Raw genomic sequence first — 19,318 nt, forward strand, 5'->3', positions numbered from 1 at the left:
ATACAGAATCTGAAATTCAAATCTAGGATGCCTGATCCAGGGCATAGGGAATCTGCTCACTGCCCCCCATTTTCTGCTGCATTGGCTTTGGGACTCCTAAACAGCCTGCCACCCAGATGCCCTCTGGCCTTCCTGAGAGATCTGTTCCAATCCAGGAACCCCCATGACAGGAGACAAGGAAAATGCAGAAGAGGACAAAGCAAGGGCTTAGTGCAGGATCAGATGACTGGTGTTCTGAAAGCAATGGAGAATGTTAGTAGTGCAGGTTAAAATTAAAAATGGTCATTGCACAGGGCATAGCATTTAAAAAGTAATGACTCGCCCAGCTGGCATGGGTCAGTGCTTGAGCTTCCACCCGTGCACAAAGAGGTCCTTGGTTAGAGTCCCAGTCAGAGCACATGCCCGGGTGCAGGCTCCATCCCCAGTAGGGTGTGGAGGAAGCAGCGATCAATGATTCCCTCGCATCATTGATGTTTCTTTTCTAAGATAAGGGACTCAATTTTCCTTAATATTTTATCGATTTCACAGAGGAAGGGAAAGGCACAGAAAGATAGAAACATCAATGATGAGAGAGAATCAGTGATAAGCTGCCTCCAGGAAGCCCCACCTGGGGATCTAGCAGGAGCCTAAGGGGCAAAGGAACTGACCTCCTGATTCATAGGTAGACTGAGTCCCCTTGACTGGCTATCATTGTTTTTTTTTTCTCTCTCCACCTCCCTTGGTCTATGAAATCATTAAAAATATTTTGAAATCAATTAAATATACTTATCAATTTAGTAAAATAAATTAAAATATTTTTAAATATATTTTTATTGATTTCAGAGAGGAAGGGAGAAGTAGAGAGAGAGAAACATTAATGATGAGAGAGAATGATTGATTGATTGGCTGCCTCCTGCAGTCCCCACACTGGGGATTGAGCCTGCAACCTGGGCAGCTGATCTTGACTAGAAGCTCACCCTGGACCTTTCAGTCCAAAGGCTGATGCTTTATTCACTGAGCCAAACTAACTAGGACAATTAAATTTTTTAAGTAAAAAATATTAAAACATATTATTCTAATACAAAAAATGTTTATTTCCCAAAGTAAAAAAGGCACAAAATGAGTGAAATTCCAACATCCATCTTTGTTGTTCTCAATCCTATTGTTAAAGAAAATTGCCAAAACTCATAGCACATTAGGCAGAACATATGATGTTTTAACAAAGATACAGACTCAGCAAATACACTTCTCAGAAAATGCTCACCACAAATCCCTAGGAAAAATACAATCCAACAGTGAGGAAGCACAATAAACTTCCCCCCAAGAAAGTTTAAATAAATTAGGATTGACCAGACAAATTTTGCTCTAGGATGTGGAGAATGTGAATCCCTAACACACTGCTGAAAAAAAAATGTAAAAAATTACAATCAGTTAAAGTTTATTTTCTATTTTTAAAGAATAGTTTATTAATTTTTAGAGAGAAGGAAGAGGGAGAGAAACATTGATGGAAGAGTGCCATATTTGCCAGCTGCCTCCTGCACACCCACTTCTGTAGATCTAGCCCACAAGCCAGGCACATATCCCCACTGGCAATCAAATCCACAACCCTGTGCTCCATAAGATGATGGCCAAGCACTGAGCTACAATGGCCCCGGTGGTATATTCCATTGAGATCACAATTTGCTAATCTCAGTAAATTTAAACATTCATCTACTCAAAAACCCAGATTATACACTGAATTTTAGACAAAGTTAAATAATACTTATATACATACGAGGAATTATACAGAAATGTTTGTACCAGCTGTTAGAAATAACCAAATATTTATTAAAATGGACAAACTGATGACGATATATCGATGACAAAAAAACCTCTCAGAGCCTGAACTGGTTTGGCTCAGTGGATACAGTGCTGTCCTGTGGATAGAAGGGTCCAAGGTTTGATTCTGGTCAAGGGCATGTACCTTGGTTGTGGGCACATCCCCAATAAGGGGGGGGGGGGTGCAGGAGGCAGCTGAGGGAGTGAGCGATGTTTCTAACTCACTACCCATTTCCCTTCCTCTCTGTAATTGGGTGACCTGCGGAGACAACCACCAGGGACTCAGATCAAGATTTAGGAGCCTCAATTAAGTTGGCCAGCAACTACAGTTACAGCACCCTGCCGAAGCAGAGGCTGAACTGCAGTGCCGACTACAGGAGTTACATTTTATTATTAAATTCTGTGCAGGCCCAGAGAAAAATGTCTTTCAAATTCTGGGCCCCCAATATGGAGGAAACTCTCTTTATTTATACTTTTTCCAGTCGTCTGTCTCCCAAATTTGGAATGAGATTTCCAGGCCTTCTGAGAAAGACGGCCTGCTGGGAAGGGGCCATGAGACCATATCTCAAGGCCTGGCAACTGTCTGGGTGTCAGCACTGACAACTCTGTCTGGGGCATAGTTTAAGGCCTCTCTGGAATGGGAGTAGTCTTATTTTCCTTATTATTTAAGACACAAGCCATACTATCAGGGTTAAAATTTCAACCAATTTTTTCCCTTTATTGAATAGGATTTTACAAATGTGTCCTTATCCTCCCAATGTCCCGATCCTCCACCTCACACTGAGCATGCTGTAAAGTTTTCACAATAAAATATCTTTTTTTAAAAAAAAAGAATATCTATTAGAAAAAACCTTGAGGTACTAATATAACTTGAAAAAATCTCCAAGTATTTATGAAAAAAAAATTAAAGCAGAAAAATACTTAAAAAAAAGTTTCCTATGAAAATGGGATGTAAATCCATGGAAACTAGGAAAGCTGTGAAGAACAGGGACAGGTTAAAATAGGACATGAAGCAAATACACAGTGAAACATATAGTCAGCATTATGACTATAATGATGGTTTCAGTTTCTGGCACATGTCAAGATGTATGAAACACTATACTTAACACATGTAACTTACTCATTACAGCTGTTAAAAATGGTTCAAGATAAAAACAAATGTATGTTCACCTATTTCTGAAGCACAGGTTTCACAATTCTATATTCATTCCACATTCATATACCCTCTGGGTGAGTCTCATGTCAGTACAGAAAATGTAACAAACGATGAAGAACTTTCACCCAAACCCACAAAGCCACATACTTTGAGTCAAGACAGCCTTTGTCTCCATCATTGTTTTGCTGCCTGAGCACCAATGGCTCTGATGGGAACATTTGAGAAGACAAAAGAGCCACAAAACATCTTGATTATAATCAATGACAATGACTGCTCCACAGAAGATAAACATGACTGGGGTCCCTACGATCTGTGTCCACAGAGCTCCTGTAGTCTTTTCCCCCAAATAATTCCTGGATGCACAGTTAGGTGAGGACCATTCCATCTAATGGGCTGCAGTCTCATCCAACAACAATTAGGTCAGTTTTCCTGAAGGGAAAGGGTTCCCCCTCACTGCTATGGTCCTCAAACCGATGACCATCACCCATGAAATTGTAGGCATTAGGGCACATGGCCCTCTGCAACACCTGGGCAAGAGATACCTTCACATCTATTGGCATCCCTTGCAAACAAGAAAAAAATTCATGCTCCCAGACCCACTTGAGGTTTTCACAGCTACCCCCTCTTTGGAGTGATCTCTTTCTCAAATCATCCATCTTCACATGAGAACTAGAGTGTCCACCGTGTTTCTTAGGAAAATATGGGCAGCAGTGTAAATTTGACAACAACTGCTGAGCTAATTTCTGAACCATACGGTTCCCCCAAGGGCAAAAATGGTTGACACCCCAAAAAAGTTTTTCAACTCATCATGCTTGGAAAGCCAGGATCTCCTTATAAACTAACCTATAAAGTTAATAGAACACCCAACATTTCTTAGGAAAAAGCCTTGATTATTTTACAAACCAAACAGAACAGAGACTGGCAGTTCTTTCATTGATGACGCAGGCACTCAATAAATTCATCACTGGCATCTAGGGAAAGTGTTTCTGAAAATGGCAGTCCCTCTGTGTGGGGAACGGATATAGGGTTGAGCCTTGGACTACCTGCTGGCAAAGTCACAAACAAGTCTCAGCTTAGAGGGTTCAGTCCTCTTAGCATAATTAGGCTTGACCTTATAACACTTCCCAGATCTCACCTGGGAAGTAATGGGCTGAGGGAAGTGCAGGAAGTGTAACTATGGTCAAAACAGGTGAAACTCACAAGAACTGTATAACTATGGTAACCTCTGCCTTGTTTACCTCTGACTATAAAAGGTCGGTGCTGCCTGAGCACCGGTGGAAGTCCTTCCTCTTGAGTTGGACTTACCCGCCTGGCCCCCCAATATTCCCAAATTATCTCTTGTCTTTTATCTTTCATTTGTGTGCGGCTCCTCTTCCAGATCCTGGACCCTGAACCACGCGGGACGTGGAGGGAAACATTTACAACACCTCCGCAACATGTTTATGGGGGCCAATGGAAATCAGTCCTATGTGGCAACTCATGACAGGGAAACAAGAAAGAGCAAAGGGCTCAGGTATTCCTCATTTTCTTCAACAAATTAGACAACAGACTTAGCTTCCCTGGGCACATGAGGATGGTGATTGACGCCGTTTGTAGGGACCTTATAGGTGGTTCAGTTGAAATACCTTCAGCAACAGAAATATGCAGGGACACAGATCTGGCAGGACATCCTGTATATTAGAACGTGCAACATAATTACATAGTGTTCCAACATAAAAACACACAAACACAATAGCAAAAACACTTATGGGAACTTTACATAATATAGGTGATTAAATATGAGATACAATTCAGAAAAATGAGGATTCACAAATTTTGTTGTACTATTGTTTTTTTTTTGTTGTTTTTTTTAAATATATATTTTATTGATTTTTTACAGAGAGAAAGGGAGAGAGATAGAGAGTTAGAAACATCGATGAGAGAGAAACATCGATCAGCTGCCTCCTGCACATCTCCCACTGGGGATGCGCCCGCAACCCAGGTACATGCCCTTGACCGGAATCGAACCTGGGACCTTTCAGTCCGCAGGCCGACGCTCTATCCACTGAGCCAAACCGGTTTCGGCTGTTGTACTATTGTTAAGGCCTCACTAAGAAACCACATTTCCTACACATCTAAGAAATTTCTCACATTTGTACTCCTATGCAGAGAGCAAATTTAGAAATTTGGCTGAGATACACCTCACAATAATTGCACTCAAAATAGCTTTATCCATTGTGAACTCTCTGATGATAATGGAGACTACTTCTACCTTTATAAGATTTCCCACATTCAGTACATTTATAAGGCTTTTCTCCCATATGAACTCTCTGATGAATACTAAGGTGAGAGCTCTGGGTGAAAGATTTCCCACATTCACTGCATTGATAAGGCTTTTCTCCTGAATGAAGTCGCTGACGATAACAAAGGTCACTGCTACTGGTAAAAGATTTCCCACATTCACTCCATTTATAAGGTTTTTCTCCCATATGAACTCTCTGATGTTGATAAAGGCTGGTCTTAGAGGGAAAAGATTTTCCACATTCACTGCATTGATAACGCTTTTCTCCAGTGTGACCTCTCTTATGATACTGGAGACCACTGCTACGTTTATAAGATTTTCTACATTCAGTGCATTTAATAAGGCTTTTCTCCAGTATGAACTCTCTGATGCTGATGAAGGATGTCCTTAGTGGTAAAAGATTTCCCACATTCACTGCAAATATAAGGCTTTTCTCCCGTATGAAGACTTTGATGATAATGAAGGGCATGGCTCCGGGCAAAACATTTCCCACATTCACTACATTTATAAGGCTTTTCTCCCGTATGAACTCTCTGATGAACACGAAGGGTAATGCTCTGGGTAAAAGATTTTCCACATTCACTGCATTTATAAGGCTTTTCACCTGTATGAACTCTCTGATGTATTTGAAGGATGGTTTTAGTGGTAAAAGATTTTCCACATTCACTGCATTGATAAGGCTTTTCTCCAGTGTGAACTCTCTGATGAGAACGAAGGGCACTGCTCCATGCAAAAGATTTTCCACATTCACTGCATTTATAAGGCTTTTCACCTGTATGAACTCTCTGATGTTTTTGAAGGGTGGTTTTAGTGGTAAAAGATTTTCCACATTCACTGCACTGAAAAGGCTTTTCTCCAGTGTGAACTCTCTGATGATCACGAAGGGCACTGCACCGTGCAAAAGATTTTCCACATTCACTGCATTGATAAGGCTTTTCTCCTGTATGAACTCTCTGATGATCACAAAGGGCACTGCACCGTGCAAAAGATTTTCCAAATTCACTGCACTGATAAGGCTTTTCTCGAGTATGACCTCTTTGTTGCCAATGAAAGCTAGAAAATTTGGTAACATATTTTCCACATTCAGAGGACACAAAACACCGACTTACAAGATGGACACCTTTTTCCTGAATAAACGTGTGGGTGCAACTAATGTCTCTCTTACATTCTTTTCTACTGTAATAATTTTTTCTTCTTTGAAATGTCATCCCACATTCCAAAACTGCAGTTGGACTGTCCCTGGTCTGAGTAGCCTTTAGGTGGAGATGTCCTGGCACGGTTAGGACACCCTGATCACCCTGCCCGCATGTGAAACGATTCTGGGACACATTGAAATTGCAGCTCTTTGCAAGTGAGATCCTGTCCACACCTCTAGTGAAAGACTTCTCTTTCCCATGCTGCTGGTGAAATTTTCCATGGAAATAAAATCGTTTTGCACACGTTCCACACCTCAACAGTATTTGTCCATGTTGTGTTCCCTGCAGCTCCATCATGTGGAAAATGTTTCCCAAGACCAGCCCACAACTCTCACAGGGGTGGCTCTTCTGGGAAGACAAGGCTAACTTGGGATTCCTTGCCTGTGCCAATCTTACAGAAACCTTCTGATCAGTCGTTTCCTCCATGTTTTCTCCTCCACAGCAGCAACCTGAAGAAAAGAAAAGTAGGTAAAGTGCATGTTGACCTCATAAATACAGAATATCTTCATCACAATTGTTTATGTCACAACAGGACATGATTCCATACCATGATTTTCAAGACGAGTCAGACTCTCAAGAAATAGCTGTCATAAGAAAAAAAAAGAAAAGAAATGGCTATTATATATAACATAGCCCAAAAGGTCACTGAATGAGGAAAGTCTCACCAAGGTAGGACAGAAGCATTGGCTGGCAAGATAAGAAGAGAGGCAGGGTCTGCTCGTTATTACTCCACAAATGGCTTCCTTTAGGACCTTTCATGCTGGCGCTATGAATCTGTGTTAAATAATTTCAAAATGCTCAAACCCATAAAATATCAATCATAGTAAAGCACGGGATGTTCAGCATCAATATAATACGGGTGCGCTCTAAAGCTCTGCAGGCATGCAACAGCATTGGAGTGCAGTAAAGCCGAGATGTGTGATAGAGGTAGAGGTGCAAAGTTGAAAGAGGTTAAGGTTATCCATGGGCTGGGAAGCCGAGTAGAATGATCACTATTAAAACTGAGTCATGGAACAAGTGTCAACATTAAACAAGAAGTAGAACTGGGAAAAGAGTGGGCAATGGTAACAAAACATTTTTGTTGTTGAACAAATGGCTTTCTAGTTATGAATGAAACAGAGCCCAGGCATGAAAACCGCCCCCAGAGTCCTTCACCAGGAAAGACTGCCTCTGGGTCTACCCTGTCATTGATAAAGTCATCTTTCTCCTGTGACGCACAAAAGATTTTGCCTCCTTAATCCAAGTTGAGCCACAGCATGAGATAAATGACGCAAATCTTACAAGAAAACCTAAAACGAGGTAAGGTCAGCACTGTCGTAGAACAACAAACCACAAATGAGATCAAAGGCAAAAGACCTATGTGAGTGACATCAGCAAGATGGCAGAATCACAGACAGAGAATCTTTCCCCATCCCAGAGTAAATAGACAGCTATCCATGAAAAAAAATCCCATAGGCAATGGGAATAAGAGTACCATGAAGACACACAGTAATACAGAATACCCAATAAGGACAACTGCATAGAAAGGATGAGAGGAAACTGGGTGAGGAAACACATTTGAAGATACCTAAGGTAAAAAAAAGGGTTAATAACTACCTAACTAAATAACTAAGGAAATAAATAAATAAATAAATAAAGCAAGGGTCAGTACTAGCTGGTTTACTCAGTGGATAGAGTGTCAGCCTGGGGACTGAAAGGTCCAAGGTTCCATTCCACTTAATGGCACATGCCCAGTATTTTGTGGGTTAAGTCCCCTGTAGGGGGCATGCAGGAGTCTCTCTCTCTCTCTCTCTCTCTCTCTCTCTGTTTCTCTCTCTCTCTCTGTCTTTCTCTCTCTATCTCCAACTTTCCTCAAGAAATAAATAAAAATATATTACTTTAAAGAGAGGGTCAGTCGTGGCTGGTTTGGCCCAGTGGACAGAGCTTCGCCGGCGGACTGAACGGTCTCAAGTTCGATTCCGGTCAAGGGCATGTACCTTGGTTGCTGGCGCATCACCAGTGGGAAGTGTGCAGGAGGCGGCTGATCGATGTTTCTCTCTCATCGATGTTTCTGACTATCTCTCTCCCTTCCTCTCTGTAAAAAATCAATAAAATATATTTAAAAAAAAAAAAAAAGAGGGTCAGCCCTACTTGGTCATCTTCAGTGGATAGAGCATCTGCTTGTTCATGAAGGGTCTGAGCTTGGATTCAGGTCTCAGTCCCAGCTGGTGGGCATGCGGAAGGCAGCCAATTAATGATTCTCTCTATTCACTGATGTTTCTCTCTCTCTCCCTCGTTCTTGCTGTCTGAAATCAATAAAAATATATTGTAAATAAAAATAAAGGGTCAGCGATACCACTATGAGCCACTGTGCTTCTGTTCTCATTGATCCTAGTGGCCTGTTCTCCAAAAACCTGGATTTTTGTTTCAAAAAACCACACAATGCCCTGGCCAGTGTGACTCAGATGACTGGAGCAGCGTCCTGTGTACTGAAGGGTCGAGGGTTCAATTTCCGGTTAGGACACATATCAGAATGTGGCTTCCATACCTGGTTTTCAACTGTGCACATGGCAGCCGATTGATGTTTCTCCCTCATCTCTGTCCCCCCATGTCCCTTCCTCTCTATGTAAACGGAATAATAAGGAAAGAAATAAGAATTTCAGGGTATCCAAAAAAAAAAGAGATCTCAAAAAAGTCTATAGGCATAGTAAATAACAAAGCAACCTACCAAAGCTGATGTATAACATTCAGAAAATGTAGCCCTAACTGGTTTTGTTCAGTGGATAGAGCAATTGGCTTGAGCACTGAAGGGTCCCACGTTCAAATCCGGTCAAGGACATGCACCGTAATTGCGGGCACATCCCCAGTAGGGAGTGTGCAGGAGGCAGCTGAATTGATGTTTCTCTATCATCGATGTTTCTCACTATCCCTCTCTTTCCCTTCCTCTCTGTGAAAAATCAGTAAAACATATTTTCATGAAGAAAATGTAATTCTAAGGAGAATTTTTATAGAGATAAATGCGTACATTGTCACAAAAGATCTCAAAGAACTTAACATGGCGCCTCAGGAAACCAGAAGTCGTTATTTTTTGGAAGAGCCACACTCAAGGGGCCAAAGAGCCCCATGTGGCTCGTGAGCCACCATTTGCCAACCACTAGAGGGCAACAAAAGCAATCGAGCAAGAAGAAAGCTAGTGGTATCACAGTTCCTGACTTCAATTTATTACAAAGAGACAGCAAGCCAACAGTGTGTTGCTGGAGAAACACAGACACATACACCAACAGAACAGAACAGAAAACACAAAAAAACCCGGGCACATACTTTAAGTAATCTTTGACAAAGCTGCAAGCCACAGAAGAAGGGAAAGAGAGTCTGCAATGAATGGTGCTGGTATAAATGGACATTCACATGTAAAACAACAAAACTGAACAGCACTGATAAATGGAACTCAACCTGCAGGACAGAATTAAATGTCAGCGCTAAAACTTAAAACTCCTCAGGACAACCTAGAGAAAAAGTTTTGGAGGTTTGTTTTAGACAGAATTTTCTGAATGTGACACCAACCACCACACAAAATAGAAAACATAAACAGTCCACACTGCAACAAATAAAGTAAATAGGGTCTTCACTGCACAACAGCAATGAACAAAATGAATGAAAGGCAATCTAGAGAAAAGAAGAAAATACTTGCAAACCAAAGGAAGGAATCTCTTGGAGATATTGTGGATTCAGCTCTGATCAGCACAATAAAGCGAATATTGCGATATAGACAGAAATTCACACAAATAGTGGGAGTTCCCTGAGAATAATGAAGGTATATTAATACTATACTGCAGGCTAATAACAATGCAATGACTCTGCCTCAAAAGCAAAGTCTATATAACTTTATTAACAATATTTAATTGCTAAGCACTAGTAACAAGCACCTGAGCTTGCTAGAAACATGATGGCACTAGACTGGATGAATGTAGGGTTGCCAAAAACATGGACTTTGTAGCAAAGCTGGTGTGGGGGAGTAATATCTGCAAAGCACAATTAAGCACATGCAAAAATATGTGTTCTTGTATGTGGTAGGCAATTAATATATAAAATATACAAGGTATTCAAAAGACTCTAATAAAAAATACAGTTAATAAACAGGATAAGGATGTAGAGATAATTTTTCAAAAATATATACACATTACCAACAGCAATATAGAAAATGCTTTCTTCACTAATCAAGGTGGAAATCTATAACCATCCTGCAACAGTACCAACCACAAGTCCTTTTATGTGAATTTAGTGCAGCGGGGAGTATTGGGACTTCAGGAATAGAAGGGAGCAGCAGAAACAGACCAACCCACCCCAGGACAGCAACTACCCAGGAAACTGGAAAATCCAGCAGTACCACAGTCTACCTGGGAGGACAGAGCACACTCCGGGGAATGGGGTCTGGGAAATAGAAAAGCCAATTCCAGGTCACTGGTAACAGTGAGGGTCTTACCCAGCGAGGATATAAGTTCAAAGTTCTCCAGCATCACATTCAGGTACAGCTGTCTCTGACCCTCATCAAGGAGGCTCCATTCCTCCCTGGAGAAGAACAGGGCAATGTCCTCAAAGGTCACACCAACCTGTCAGAATGGAGACAACTGAAACCAGAGCTGCCTTTCTGAGAACCAGTAATTCTATTCCTTACACACCTTCCCTCCTTCAACCACCTGCAGGGCACCCGGTTCCTGTGGACACCAGGCCCTAATGCCAGTGCAGGCTGTTGTCTCATCACAGGCCCATTACTCACTGCAATGAATGGCCCTCAGCAGAGCAGCTGGGTTGGGTGGAAGGATTGGGGGAGAGGAGGGGAGAGGGCAATGCCATTTAAGCTCTGGGCGATGCCTGCAGGGCCCCAGCCTTCCTGCCAGGCAAAACCACTGCAGTCTCCTAGATCCTGTCTCCAAGACAAAGCCAACCGAGGGTTTATACTTCTCTATGTGCACAACAAGTCCCAGGGACCATAAGCTCACACTTCCTCCAGATGTGCACTCACCACAGTGAAATGTTTCTGCCCTTCCCACCTTCAGTCCCCAAGTTCATTCCCCTCAGCTCTGCCCCCTACCTGCTCCAATGCCACTGGATCTCGCTGGACTCACCCATGAACCTGGCATATGGCGGGTAGAGAGCTTGCAGTCCAGCCGGATCCAGGACCACCCCACGCCCCTGATGGATCCCACTCATTCGAATAAGCCCCGAATGAGGCTGTGCCGTCCTCCCTGCAGCCTCTGACTTTCCATCAATACTCACAGCCCACGGACTCAGGGGAAATTCAGATGCAAGTCACCCCTGTCCTCTCTGCCCTGCACTTGCTGTGTCTTCAGAAGCCGCAACACTCCTCTCCCCCCTCCACCTTCCTCACGGTCCTCCACGCGGGACTGAGCTGCAGGACGGGACAGGCGCCCTCCCCAGGCTGTGGTGTCTGTGTGAGGAGGCGGTGAGGGCCTGGGGGACTGAACTCACCTCAGCCCGTCTCCTCAGCGGGGGAGCCGCCATTGCCCTCTGTGGGCTGAGCCGGGAGTAGAAGCCGCTGCAGGAATGGCGGTCCCTGTCCCGGCCTTGGCAGTGGGTCCGGGTGGCGACTCCGAGCTTCAATCCCACGTGGGAGCTGTGAGCACCACGGGAGGCTCCCACCATGGGCTGTGAGGCGGGGAGCACCACTCTCCAGCCTGCTCCACGGGACTGTGCGACTAGGAAAACGTGACCGCAGGAAACAAAGACCTGAGAAGGCAAAACCCCGCCACTAGGACTCCCCTTTCCTCTCTACAGAAGCGGCCAAACGGAAATGCCTTTTCTGAGCCTCCATTGGCTCAACCTGGTGACATTCCCTGCCGTGCCTTCTGGGTATTGTAGTTCCTAAACTACAAGGCCAGAGTCCTGCATCTCTCAATTGAGTCCAGGACTGGATTGAGGGGCAAATAGCCCAAGAACACACCAACTACACTAAGGGTCCTCTAGCCCCTTCAGTGCAGGTAATGCCTGGGGCAAGTTTGTTTCTCCTGTATCCCCGTGGCTGGTTTTGCATATCTTTCTTCAGGACCTGCTCATTCTGAATGACAGGCATTGTTTCTTCATTCAGGACATTTGACATGTGTCTTCTTCAGGCCACTATAGCTCGCAGAGGTTGCTCAAGTCTCTACCTGCCTCTAACCTGCGTCCTTTGAGTCCATTATACAAGGTTAATGTCACAAAACAGACACTCATACTTTATATTTGTCTAATGTATCCATTTACATGTCAGCTCTGTCTCCAGATTCCTGAAGCCTTGCTGCTGCGAAAAGAGTGCCGCCTGGATAGCAAAGTTGTGGAACCTTTGTACCATGGAATACCATGCTGCACTAGAAATGAAGACTCTCTTACCCTTTCACACAGCATGGAGGGACCTGGAGAGCATCCTGCTCAGTGAAATAATTCTGTCAGAGAAAGACAAGCATCACTTCATCTCTCTCACATGTGGAATCTAATTAATTGAAAAAACAACAGATGGAGTGAATTGAGAGACATGGAACCATGACATTGAGTGCAGAATCTCAGAGGCAAGTTGGAGGGACAGAAAAAAAAGAAAAATGAAAAAACATCCTCTGGTGAGGATTAAGCACAGGCACACACACACACACACAAAATAAAAACATCACCTGAGCCTTATGCAGTTTCTTCTGTTGTCTGAAAGCAAGGGGGAACTGTAGCTTGCTGGGTTCCGGATATGCTCTAAATCTGTGGTTAAAAATCTGTCTTCCGTCAGTTGAGTCCCTGGAAATGCTGATACTCCTCCATGGAACCTTCTTCTGCTTCACATGAGTCAATTGCTTTTGGTATTGTTGTAAGAAATGTCCAAACCTGTCTAGAACTTTTCTAAGTTCATTTGACCCAAGCCTGCCACATTGCTAGGAAGCAAAATAAGAAAAGATTGAGCACTGCTTGGGAGAATGGCAGTTTTGCACCTTTTTGGTAAGTTAGACTCAAAGGAAAAGACATATTGGGGTTTCATGAAATTTATGGATGATAAATTGTGGTTATGGGGTGGGTCTGAGGAGGGTAATCTCAGAGATTTGATAGAAACTTTAAAAAATAGACATAGCCGTAGCTGGTTTGGCTCAGTGGATAGAGCATCAGTGTGCGTATTCAAGGGTCCCAGGTTTGATTTCAGTCAAGGACATGCACCTTGGTTGCAGGCACATCCCCAGTAGGGAGTGTGCAGAAGGCACCTGATGGATGTTTCTCTCTCATCGATGTTTCCAACTCTCTATCCCTCTCCCTTTCTTTCTGTAAAAAAATCAATAAAATATATATTTTAAAAGTAGACATAAACTACTTTTAAAAAGTTTATTGAACAGTTAACAGTTAATATTTAACACAATAACAATAATAATTGGGGCCTGTGTTTTTCTGTGCTGGGAGATTTTGCCTTTAGGAGTCTCTAAAACGAAAATTTCCCTGAAAATCCAAAGGTATGTTATCCCAGATCGAAAAACACAATACACAGGCAAACTAAAGTAAAAATTGACCTTTGCAAAAACAAAAGCAAAAACAGGCTAGGATATAAGTAGCCCTATGACTTGCTTTTACTTGGAAAGTTTTAACTTCAAATCATAAATGGTTACCTTTGGCCTCTGAGTTTGTAAAATTCATCAAGCCATGCCAGACTCCCTGAACTTGCTAGGTTTAGTATATGCCAGGGGATGGCAAACTTTTTGACTCGAGGGCCACAATGGGTTCTTAAACTGGTCCGGAGGGCCGGTACAAAAGCATGGATGGAGTGTTTATGTGAACTAATATAAATTCAAAGTAAACATCATTACATAAAAGGGTACGGTCTTTTTTTTCTTTTAGTTTTATTCATTTCAAATGAGCTCTAGTTTGCCCATGGCTGGTATATGCCATCATTTTTTTTTCCATAGTGGGGAGTTAGAACCTGTGGGTTGAAGAGAAATTCAATGACTGAAGGATTATATGCATGCATATTAGCATAACTAATGGACACAGACACTGGGGCAGTGGGGGCTTGCCTGGGGTGGGAATGGCTGGGGGGGGAGGGAGAGTCCAAAACAGGAGAAAAGAGAAATATGTAAAACTTCAGAAAATAAATAATTTAAAAATATGAAAATAAAGTCAAGAAAATTCAAAGAGGCTTTCATTTCCACGCGGACCCATTACTGATGCTCCCAGTATTGCTGGTGTACCTTTATTTGTTCTCCTAGAAGTAGTCACTCTTCAGGTCAATAAAGCCTTAAGTTCTAAATGTGCTGGAGATATTTGTAAATACAACAAAAATGTATTTATTTTTCTTGGCTGCGGCCTTCCACAATATATGAGATGCACCTACTAATTAAATCCCAAGATTGTTGGCTCCTCTACTTCAAACAGCTCATTTGATCAAACTGCTGAACAAGATCAGTTACTTTCAAGGCTACATTCTTGCTAACCCTCCTCCCTGCTGTTGTCACACCTCAAGGATATTTGGCACCAAAGTGTCTCTAGTTAGTAGAAAGTTTCTCCCCCGCCCCCCTTTCACACAACTCTGTTTTGAACTCTTCATAACTTTTTCTCTAGTCATATTTTATAGGCTTGGGGAAAATACTGATAAAACACCTCCCTATACATTTGCCAGACTATCTCCTGGAAAGCAAACTGTAACTTTTAAAGACAGCCTCTCACATCTACTCAACTTCAGTGCTCTCCAACGCGCCTCCTTCCTTCTCCCTAAGCAACAGCCACTGCTGAAAAGAAGACGCCCCTTTATCGCTGCCATGTAGTGAGTGACTAGCAATACTTGGCCCTTTCTTCTCTTGGAAAGTAAAATAAAGTTCCTCTCTGCATGTTTCCTTTTAGCTCTGAATTCTTCCACAGCCCACATCACCAGAAAAATCCTAAAAGTATTACTTTATTCAAAGGAGTTAAGAGGAAAAATATGAGGAAAATGACTTGTAGAAGCAAAATAATATTTCCTCCTTCTTTTCTAGGTTCTTTGTTTGGCCCAATACTTAAATTGATGTAATATAGATTAACAGGGCAATAACAATCACAAAGTTATTAATATAACCTAGATATACATGGAAATGACTCAGAAAAATGGAATAACCTGCCAAAATGGCAAACACCTTCACCTAAAATCACCCACCCCTACAGTCAAAAATGTTGTGTGTGGAATCAGGGTGGATTTTCAGGAAAAGCACAGTACGGATCTCAGTTGTGGCCCATTGTGCAGTGCACTGTGATGAGGGCTTGTATTCAAAAGGACTCTGTTCCAACCCAAAGATCCAGGTGAAGATACAGGAGACTGGGAAGGACATGGGTCCAGAACATGATCTGGACTGCAGGGAATACATGGTGAGAGCCAGTGTCTCATTCAGCCAGTAGGGATATAGAGGACAGAATCACATGGCCAGTCGGTCCTATGCATGAATAAGAAGTGAACATCCGTCCAATGAGACCAACAACATGTAGAACTCCAGCATCATTTCCAAATATTAGGTCCCAAAATTCATGTCCAATTGTATCCACTCCTGCAGGGTGAATATCAGTGCCACATAGGAACATCATTTAAAGGAGCAAGCTGAGGCATCAAATTCATCAGTGGAAGGGGTCACAGCATGACACCCAACTTGTGGACAAAGGTGCAGAGACCCAGCCCTAATTACCAAGGATTCCTGAGGGTCAAAACCAGTGCTGGGATCAAAGGGAAAGTAGACAACCAGCAGCTCACTCTGAAAGAAGGATCCCCTGCAGAAACCACTGCAGCTGAGAAATGATGGTGTTCCCATACACACAGGGAAGCCAAGAGTAAATGCTCTGAGATCTAAATGAATGGGAGGAAAAGCATAACTGCAGCCATGGAAACAGGAGCTGCAGCTGAGCCACCCTGGGCCTCAGACTGTACCTGCTCCAGTGAGGGCTGCACATCAGTGGTAGAGACTCTGTCTGACGCTGGAGAAAATAATGGTTAAAATCCAGTCTCTTGAACATGACACTTGTCTGTGGTGTAAACTTGGGGAGCTGACTTCATTTCTTTGACACTGAACTTTTTCAGCAATTTGATATGGGACGCACCACAATGAGACCTGAGTGCCCCAGCACCTGCCTCCCTGCAGCAGAGTCAGTGGCTTCTTATAGGTCCCATTTCTCACTAAAATGCACCCAAAGGCAAAGGTGCTTGTGGGCATCGGGGGAGTGAGGAGTGCCTTCCTGGAAAGGTATCTGTAGGGAGTGGTTTGAGTTGCTGGAGCCAAGGCAGGCTGCAGGCACAGCTGCTTTACACAAGTGGACACCTTACCACTGGACCTTCTCCAATAGCTCCGGCATGGGGACATACCTCATACTTGTTTTTCACAGGAAAACGGCCTTAGACCAGCAGAAAGGTTATGTCATTGTAAGTCCCAGTGATAACAGAGAATCTGAAATTCAAATCTAGGATGCCTGATCCAGGGCAAAGAGAGTCTGATCACTGCCCCCATCTCCCACTGCATTGGCTTCGGGACTATAAAACACCTGCCCACACAGTTGCCCTCTGATCTTCCTGAGAGAACTGTTCCAACCCAAGAACCCCCATGACAGGAGACAAGGAAAATGCAGAAGACTACAAAGCAAGGGCTTAGTGCAGGATCAGATGACTGGTGTTCTGAAAGCAATGGAGAATGTTAGTAGTGCAGGTTAAAATTAAAAATGGTCATTGCACAGGGCATAGCATTTAAAAAGTAATAAATCCCCCAGCTGGTATGGGTCAGTGCTTGAGCTTCAACCTGTGCACAAAGAGGTCCTTGGTTAGGTTCCCAGTCAGAGCACATGCCCGGATTGCAGGCTCCATCCCCAGTAGGGTATGGAGGAAGCAGCGATCAATGATTCCCTCTCATCATTGATGTTTGTTTTCCTTATTTTTCTTTTTGAAGATTAGGGACTCAGTTTTCTTTTTCATGGATTTCACAGAGGAAGGAAGAGAGACAGGGAGATAGAAAAATCAATGATGACAGACAATCATTGATAAGCTGCCTCCTGCAAGCCCCTCCTGGGGATCTAACAGGGACCGCGCATGTACCCTGAGTGGCATTGGAACTGACCTCCCGGTTCTTAGGACGATTGAGCCGCCTTGCTGGATTCACATTATTAATGGTTCTCTCTCTCTATTTCCACCTCCTTTGCTCTATGAAGTCAATAACAATATTTTTTAAATGAATTAAAATATTTTTGAAATATATCTTTATTGATTTCAGAGAGGAAGGGAGAGGTAGAGAGAGATAGAAACATCAATGATAAGAGAGAATGATGGATTGGCTGCCTCTTGCAGTCCCCACACTGGGGATTGCGACTGCAACCTGGGCATGTGCTCTTGACTAGAAGCTTACCTGGGACCTTTCAGTCGGAAGCCTGACGCTCTATTCACTGACCCAAACCAGGTAGAGCAATTAAGATATTTTACTTAAGTAATAAATATTAAAACATAGTATTCCAATACAAAAAAACCGTTTATTTCCTAAAGTAAAAAAGGCACAAAATGAATGAAATTCCAACATAGATCTTTGTTGTTCCAGCGTCCTATTTTTAAAGAAAATTGCGAAAACTCAGCACATTAGGCAGAACATATGGTAAGATGTTTTAACAAAGGAATAGAGTCAGCAAATACACCTCTGAGAAAAGGCTCACCATAAAATCCTACAAAAAATACAATCAAACATTAAGGCAGCACAACAATTTATAAAAAACAAAAAAAATACACGTTCAATTATGATTGACCGAAGAAATTATTCTCTAGGATGTGGAGACTGTGAATCCTTAATACACTGCTGAAAAAAATGTAAAAAAGTACAGTTAGTTGAAGTTTATTTTTTATTTTTAAAGAATAGTTTATTAACTTTTAGAGAGAGAAGGGAGAGGGAGAGAAACATTGATGGAAGAGTGCTATATAGGCCAGCCACCCCCTGCACACCCACTTCTATGGATCTAGCCCACAACTCAGGTACATATTCCCACTGGCAATCATCTCCACAACCCTGTGCTGCATGGGATCATGGCCAAGCACTGAGCCACACCGGCCCTGGTGGTATATTCCATTGAGATCACACTTTGCTAATCTCAGTAAATTTAAACATACATCTACTCAAAAAAACCAGACTTTGCACTGAATTTTTCACAAAGGTAAATAACACTTCTATACATACAAGGAATTATATAGAAATGTTTGTACCAGCTGTTAGAAATAACTAAACATTTATTAAAACGGACAAATTATGGTGATATATCAATGATAAGAATATCTATCACAGCCCTAACTGGTTTGGCTCAGTGGATACAGCACTGGCCTGTGGATTGAAGGGTCCCAGATTCAATTCTTGTCAAGGGCATGTATCTTGGTTTAAGGGGGGGTGCAGGAGGCAGCTAATCAAAGTTTCTAACTTTTTACCCCTCTCCCTTCCTCTCTGTAAAATCAATAAAACATATTTTTAAAAAAAGAGTATCAGGAAAAAAGATGAGTTACTAATGTAACTTTAATAAATCTCCAAGTATTTATGAAACAAAAATTAAAGCAGAAAAATACTTAGAAAAATAAAGTTCTCTATGAAAATGGAATGTAAATCCATGGAAACTAGGCAAGTTGTGAAGAACAGGGACAGGTTAAGAGGTCATGAAGCAATTACACAGAGACAGATATGGTCAGCATTATGACTATAATGATGGTTTCAGTTTCATGCACATGTCAAGATTTACGAAACATGCCCTGACCAGTTTGGCTCACTGGATAGAGTGTCGACCTGTGGACTCAAGGGTCCCAGGTTCGATTCCGGTCGGGAGCATGTACATTGGTTGTGGGCACATTACCAGTGGGGATTGCGCAGGACGCAGCTGATCGATGTTTCTCTCTTATTGATGTTTCTGACTCTCTATCCCTCGCCC

General features: G+C 42.6%; 1 protein-coding gene and 1 pseudogene across 2 annotated transcripts in view; both read right to left on the reverse strand.

The window, feature by feature from the left end:
- Positions 1 to 4,865: 4,865 nt before the first annotated feature.
- On the reverse strand, positions 4,866 to 12,139 carry LOC106695360 (annotated as a pseudogene).
- A 5,734-nt stretch (positions 12,140 to 17,873) lies between these two features.
- LOC106695361 (zinc finger protein 501-like) overlaps positions 17,874 to 19,318 on the reverse strand; it is an 11,870-nt gene continuing 10,425 nt past the window's right edge. The window contains exon 4 of one of the 2 annotated variants that reach the window (XR_002827389.1): positions 17,874 to 18,207. The gene's annotated coding sequence lies outside the window, so the exon portion shown is untranslated. Of the gene's footprint in view, positions 18,211 to 19,318 lie in introns of both variants that reach the window. The other variant, XR_002827388.1, reaches the window with a different exon arrangement.

This window comes from Myotis lucifugus, unplaced genomic scaffold (assembly GCF_000147115.1).
Source record: "Myotis lucifugus unplaced genomic scaffold, Myoluc2.0 scaffold_1162, whole genome shotgun sequence".
Lineage (NCBI taxonomy): Eukaryota > Metazoa > Chordata > Mammalia > Chiroptera > Vespertilionidae > Myotis > Myotis lucifugus.